At 31.3% G+C, this 6696-nt stretch overlaps 1 long non-coding RNA gene across 1 annotated transcript; it reads left to right on the top strand.

Moving 5' to 3' along the window:
* The first annotated feature begins 286 nt into the window (after positions 1-286).
* Positions 287-3308, top strand: LOC133871720 (uncharacterized). The gene is made up of 3 exons (XR_009900863.1): positions 287-697; positions 2275-2323; positions 3199-3308. It is a non-coding gene; the product is annotated as an uncharacterized LOC133871720 (long non-coding RNA).
* The last annotated feature ends 3388 nt before the right edge of the window (positions 3309-6696 follow it).

Genomic DNA, 6696 nt, shown 5'->3' with positions numbered 1-6696 from the left:
GCTTACAAGTATACTTTAGTTTTGCTAAAAGTCACATGTTAAAATAAGTAGTATATTGAAATTTTTTCCCTAACCAAACGTCACTTTACTCTAAAGAGGTCATAGTTCTAAACAACATAATTATTAAACAACATTTGTTTTATAAAATTATTTTAAGTACAAGGCAATTTAGAACTATTAATTCTTTTGCTCTAACCAAGATCCACTTCACTTGCATATAAATACAAGTGTTTAAGCCTTAATTATTATTTTGAATTAAATTTCAAAATAAGAAAGTTTCTAGAAAGTGAAAAAAAAATGATGGTTATGAAATGTGTTAAAAAACTTACGCTGATGATGATGGGATTGCTTATCTTTATTCTTCTTCATGTGCACGCTAATGACCTTGCCCCTACCTCATTCTATCTGTCTTCACCTCCCATCCCGCTTCCTTATTCCTCTACAATTGATGAAGCAAAAAGACCAAATAAGAAAGCAACGCCGCACTTCTCCCTTACAATGGTAGTTAAAGATTGTGAATATAAGAAAGAAAAAAAAAAAAAAATCATCGCCAATGTCCGACTTTAATTATGGACTTTATATTAGTCAAGGTTTTGATGATTGTTTGGTTCATGGTGAATATAAAGAACACTTACGTATGTTTGAAGATTGTCTCAGAACCGAATGCTCTGGATTGGTATATGCTTCAAAAGCCCATGTGAGTTGTTTATTGGATTGTTTTAAAGAACATGTCAACATGCATTCAGATGTAATTTATACACAGAATCCTTGAGTTGCAGCTTTTGATCTGGTAAACAGTTTCTAACTACTTTATACCTCTCTTTTAAAAGCAATGCACATCAACATCCTTTAAGATTCTTAGGTTATTCCACCGTACGAATTTTCTCAAATATTAATTATTGTTTTCAAATTAAATGGTTGAAATAAAATTTATCATATTGGTACTTATTTATTTTAAAAATATGATAAATAATTAGAGGATAAATGTTGTATTGATAGACATGATAAATGCTATAGCATGGCTGCCCTTTTTCTTTTCCTCTTTCTTTTTTTTTTTTTTTTGTTTGTTTCTTCCTTCTGACAGCAAGTCGTTATTTTTCCTCTTCTAGCTGTAAATATAGGAGGACTAGCCTTCACTATTTTTTCTTCTTTTCTTTTGGTTCTTTTCAAATAGCATGGTCTCCCAAACGCCTGATTATTTTTTTTTTCTTGTTGTTTATATTCTTCTTTTTTGTTCTGTCCTTTCAACAAACAGGTCTCTTCCCCTTGTTTAAATTTTTCTTCTTCTTTAAACATCACCTCATCCTTCTCACACTCAAGCAAGCCCTCAAGCTACTGCATATATACGTAAACCAGAAGATGCAAAAGCTGCTTTAGACACGTTTTCTTTCTTTATTTATGTACTTTTTCTTTTCTCATTTCTTCTTCAAGTTTCTTCTTGTATTTCTTTTCATCTTCTTGTTAATCTTTTCTTTATTCATGTAATCTGTAGCATTTCATATGGATTTAAATTTTTGTTTTGTTCTTTTCTTGTCTATCCATAATAGTCAACAAGCACCCTTCATGATATTTGTTTCCTTTCCCTATCACTAGCCGTTTAATGTCCTAGAGCTTTTAATAAATTATTAGGTGCATTACATATATGTATAGTTCTAAAATACCTAAGCCTCACAAAATTTCAGTTGCTGACATGTATTAATACTTTATGTTATTATATGTTAACACGTGTAAACAAATCGTAAAACGGCTGATATTGATAAGTTAATGCATGCCGAAAGAATTTAAAAATAGGAAAAAATATATATTAGCCCCCCAACCTACCACCCTTTCTCCGGATGGCACCCCGAACTACTAACACTTGCACCCCGACCTCCCAAACTACCACTTTTTGATTTTTTGGTCTCATCCGTCTATTTATACCGTTAATTCTAACAGAAATTGGCCAAAAACTCAAAAATACCCCTCCCTTAACCGTGAGAATTTCAAAGTGTAGGAGGAGTATTTTCGGAATTCTGTTTAAAATTAACGGCATAAATGGACGGATGGGGCCAAAAAATCAGAAAGTGGTAGTTTGGGAGGCCAGAATCTAAGCATTGGTAGTTTGGGGGGCCATCCAGAGAAAGGTGGTAGTTTGGGGGGCTAATATATATTTTTCTCTTAAAAATATCTCATGGGTTCATTCTCAGTTGACTAGCATGCCTAACTTGTAGTGGTATTAGTATGCTTTCCTAGTTGTGGGAGCGATAGTAGTAATTTGTTTAAACATGTACTCAGGTGATTGCTAGCTAGCTACCAAGGATTTGCCTTAGCTACGTTCAGAGAAGTAAGTAGATCTTCTACCCTTCTAAGGTTGTTTCATATCATATTATTTCATCCATTATTTTTAGCGTATTTGTGAATAATTGCTTTATTTATGTATTGCAAATTCACCTTGCTGGCATAAAGGATTGCTAAAAAGTTATTGAAATGAAAAGTTGTTTATGGAAAGTTATATCCTTGAAATCAGAGATTTGTTTTGAGAAAAGTCTTCATTATGAAATGCTTTCTAAATATGATAAAGTATTATTTTGGTAAAGTTCCCGAATTGGGAAAGTCTCTACTTTCAGGAAGTGATGAATAAGATAAGTGTATAAATATAAAACCCTCATACATGTTGCCCTAAGATGTACCAAGAGAATTACAAAGAATGAGAAGAGTCTTATGAGACAAGGGCTCGTGTGTGGAGGAGATTATTTTGGCCCAAGAGAATACAAAAAAAACACGGCTCGGTTCCAACGCTGGGATGGAAGTGCAACCACTGAAGGAGGCTCTGCTAGAAAGTGTTATTCCATTAACAGTCATGCTAAGTGCACTTGGATTAATTAACTAACAGGCATATCTGCGGCCATAGTCGCAAGGACCGCACAAACCTTGTACACGGGGCGTAACAATGTACATGGCCCTATTATGAGAAATTAGTTATAAACATATAGTATAATTATATGTTTCAAAGAAAAGAATATGCTTTCACTTAGCTTTATTGAAAATTGTATCTCATTTAATTAGCGACATGAGATAAAGATGTTTTGAAAGGCTTTCGAGAAATTAAGTGTTTTAAGAGAGATATTTTATAGGAAATGAATTTAACTCAACTGTTTTCTGGTTGGAGATTTACTTACTGAGCCTTTCAGCTTATTCAGTTTACTTCTTTATTTTCAGGTGATCTATAGTTTGATCTAGAAGGCCAGAATCATCTCCCATAACATAGAAAACCAAAGAGCTATTTTCCACATACATTAATTTTGTGCATTTTTATTCTCAATTAAGGGTGTTTTGTTACTTTCAAATGGTGCTATTCTAAAGTAACGTTGATCATGAATCAATTTCATTAAATCCCGTGAACAATTTTGTCTAATTATCGTTACTCTTTAGAAAATGGATGAAATACGTTCTAAAGATATGATCATTGTGATTGAAGCTTGAAGTCCATTACCATTCCCATTCTGTCTTCCTATTTTTTTCCATTTCAATTTATATTTTCCAACAAATCATTAGTTTGTTTCTTTTCCTTTATGAAAAAGGACCAGTACCCTCTTGTCATACACAACTTAAACTGCATCTATCTGTCAGAAAAGAAGAATTAATTTATAGGGATAATTGCACCATTGTCTCTAAGGGTTGGCCTAAATTATAAATCACTCCATATGATACAAAAATTTCTTAGAGGGTCCTTGTGGTAAACTATAATTGCAAATCACTCCCCAAAATACGTTTTCCGTCCACCAAGTTAGCAGAATCCGTTAGTCCGCCACGTCATACCCATAGGAAATCGACACATGTCCATGACAATAAAAAAATATATATAAATATATTAAAAATATAAATAAATAAAAACTTAAAAATTGCTTTTTTAAAAAAAAAAATTGAAAATACTGAAGGGGTGGTGTTAGTTGGGCAACCACCCCCAGCCAATGGACTACTGGCCACACGCCACCCCTAGAGGTGACTAAGGGTAGCAACTTGGTGGACGAAAAATGTGTTGAGGGAGTAATTTGAAACTATAGTTTACCACAAGGACCCTCCATGAAATTTTTCTACCACAGGAAGTGATTTGTAATTTAGGCCAACCCCAAAAACTAATGGTATAACTATCCCTAATTTATATTTGCATTTACGCATTATCAAATGTCATATTCTGTATGGCCTATCATATGTGTGTTCTTCCGTTGCATATATACATAATTAATGGTTATCCATATCCCCCTTAAACAAATATGGGGTACCTTATTATATTAATCAAATTAGAATATGTCATTTGTCACATGCCATGATTTGATGCTTTGCTGTCAAAATATCTTACATGCATGGAGGTGGCCTTATGCTTTCACTATCTAATAGTCATATCTCTTACCCACCAAAAAAAAAAAAAAAAAATCACATTCGTAATGAATATAATCAATTTAATTAATGTTTCTTCTAGATAAGACAAATATTTTAATAGTCACATTTGACTAATTCAAAAGATAAGTCATTATTTATTTTTTATTTTTTTTAAAAAAAAAAAAAAAAAAAAAAAAAAAAAAAAGAGAAGAAGAAGAAGAAGAAGAAAGAAAGAGAGAGAGAGAGAGAGAGAGAGAGAAGCACATCATGCCCAACACTTTGAAACTATTAAATAATTAAATTTGATTCTTTACGTGCTTGTAAGAATATTGTTAAAGGTTATTACAATTTTTATTATTTCTTACGAATTGATGTACCAATTCACGTGATACTAATCATGTACCACCATTAAATTTAAATTTGATTGTAGCTTACGTGATAGTACCACGAAGACTATTATATACGTCAATTTGTAAGTCCATATTGTTAGAACATAAGATATGGCTCCTTAATAGATAACTATTTCTTATAGGATAATTACCTAGCTTATAGGATTGATTGTAAACAGATTTGAAGGTAGGATTTGATTATCATACTTTTTTATTCTAATTCTCCTATAAATATGAGCTTTTTGTATTATAATATTATCAAGTGAATAAGAGCAAAATTTTGCCCTTAGGGCTTAACATGTGGAAATAGGTCATAAATCAAACCACGTAATTCTTTGTATTTCTCTATCCTTTTATTTTCTTTTATGGAGCTATTCAATTTTATTTTCCATTAAATTATGTATTTATTCACATATATCACTTGCGACATTAATTATTAAATAGTTAAATTTGATTATAACTGACATAACAACGTAACATGGACTACCACTCTCTTTTTTGTTGGCTTTGGGAATATTTACAATTTTTTGGTAGTTTTGGGGAGACGTTGACCAAATTAGATAGTAGTTTGCGGGGGGTATGTGGATTTTTCCCTTAAAAGTATTAAACGATCACATGAGTAGCACGTGGTATAGCGACGCATGGCAATTTATTAGACTGAGTTTGAGGAAATTTCTTCCGGCCTAATTTAAAAGAAATTTGTCCATTCTTTTTTTTTTTTTAAGTTGGACCTGCAAAAACTTGTCTAATTTCACTCAAAAGCTGATTGGTGCTACAAGCCCCATGAGCACCTTGATAAAATTAAATCTGGACTATTGAATAAAACTAAAACACACCTAATGCAATTTTTTTTCCGGTACCTAAATCAAATTCTTAATGATATATATGGTGTCATATCGTGAAGTGAACCATGTACATTGATAAAAGACAAGAAAAGTCCTCAAAGGGTAGCTCAATCGGCTGGGACCTACGACTCATGAAGCGAAAGTCACTAGTTCAAATTTCCTTCCCCTTTTAAAATTTAAAAAAAAAAAAAAAAAAAAAAAAAAAAAAAAAGAAGACAAGAAGATAAAATCTGAATATAAAATGGATCCATTCATGCTCACACTAACTGTTAAGAGTAGTTTCATTTACACTTCCCTTTTAATGTGATTAAATTGATTTCCCCAACAATAATCTCATACATGTTCGAGTGGAATTAAGTCAAAGTGAAGAAGCAAGTATAATGATTATCAAACTATATATTGCAAAATCATAAAGCCCCTTCCTTGATCTCATGAATGAGACTAGTGGTTATGCACAAAATTAAAGCATCTCGCCGATCACTATTTTAACGTGGGCATTGTAAAAATAATAAAAAATAAAAACGGTTTTTTTTATAAAAAAAAAAAAAAATAATCACTATTAAAAATATATATATATATATATATATATATATATATATATATATATATATATATCTTTCTTTTAATATATAAAAGCTGATTTAAAAATAAATTGGCAGTATGACGTTAGCATAATAAAATATTGGTGAGATGGGGTGTAGTATATAGCATATTAAGGCTAGGTCTTCTGTCTTCATGCAATTTTGTCTTAACCATCTGCTCGACTTGACAACTAAAACTGAATATTTTGGAAGAGATTAATGTTATTCTTCGTACCTATTTATTACATTTATGTGTGAATGTTGTGTATTTTAAATAACTTGACAACTAAAACTGAATCCACTTTCATGTTTTAGATAAGAAGGATATGGTCATCTTCAACCCCTGCCAATCTTTCTGTTACAGTCTTAATTTCTCAAGCACATAACAGATAAATTTAGGATAATTCGAAAAATCCAAACACCAACTTCCAAAACAACTACAATAGCAAAATAATAATAATAATCTTTCCATATATTTTATTGATTACCTTGATAGCTTTATATAAGAGATTACATGATAAA

Source organism: Alnus glutinosa, chromosome 1 (assembly GCF_958979055.1).
Source record: "Alnus glutinosa chromosome 1, dhAlnGlut1.1, whole genome shotgun sequence".
Taxonomy (NCBI): domain Eukaryota; kingdom Viridiplantae; phylum Streptophyta; class Magnoliopsida; order Fagales; family Betulaceae; genus Alnus; species Alnus glutinosa.
The sequence above is the reverse complement of the archived record's forward strand: the minus strand, read 5'-3'. Positions and strand labels throughout refer to the sequence as shown.